The following is a 719-nucleotide window of genomic DNA, read 5'->3' as shown; positions in this document are numbered from 1 at the left end:
ATAATGGTCACAGAGCAACAGCAGCATCTAAAATCTCATAATAAGCCAGTTTGTTTACCAGCATTCTCTGCCAGAAAATAGTCAGATTCTGTATAATTTGTAGACAGAAACACAATTTTCAGACACGTTGTAAGACCTGTGAAACGTATAGTCCTTAGAATAAAATATGCCTTGTAGAGAGGGTTTTAGGAGGGAGGAACATGAAGGGAAAATGACAAAACATTATCTCAGAAAGTGAAAAACATAATTGAAAAATGACTTGCAGGGCCAGGACTAGGACTATGCCATTCCAATAGAGAGCTTGCCTCCTTTCCTAACATTGTAAACAAACAAGCAATGATCCACAAACAGTCCCAAAGACATGCATGCAGAGATTGCTGAGTCCATGAGAAAGAAACCCTCACATAGGCCTAAAACCTCAAGGAAGTTGCAGGCACTGGCTGCCCCCAGAGTCTTTTCCAGCACTTTTTGAAGGGTGACAATGGGGAACTGATATGCATGCATGTGGAGGCACAAGAACTTTAGGAACTGAAGCTCCCAGCTTAGCCACAGGTAAAATTTTTGTTCATAGGGTGATGGCTAGAGCTACATTTGTTTAGGTTTAGGCTTGCCCTTCCTGAAACTAGATCTCTGAAGATTTTTAGAGCCTTTGTCATGCTGCTGTAATCTGGCCATAGCGTCTTTTTAGCCACCAGCAATGCTTTCTAAAATTTCAAGTT

Source organism: Mastomys coucha, unplaced genomic scaffold, assembly GCF_008632895.1.
Source record: "Mastomys coucha isolate ucsf_1 unplaced genomic scaffold, UCSF_Mcou_1 pScaffold4, whole genome shotgun sequence".
Lineage (NCBI taxonomy): Eukaryota > Metazoa > Chordata > Mammalia > Rodentia > Muridae > Mastomys > Mastomys coucha.
This window is presented reverse-complemented; position numbering follows the sequence as displayed.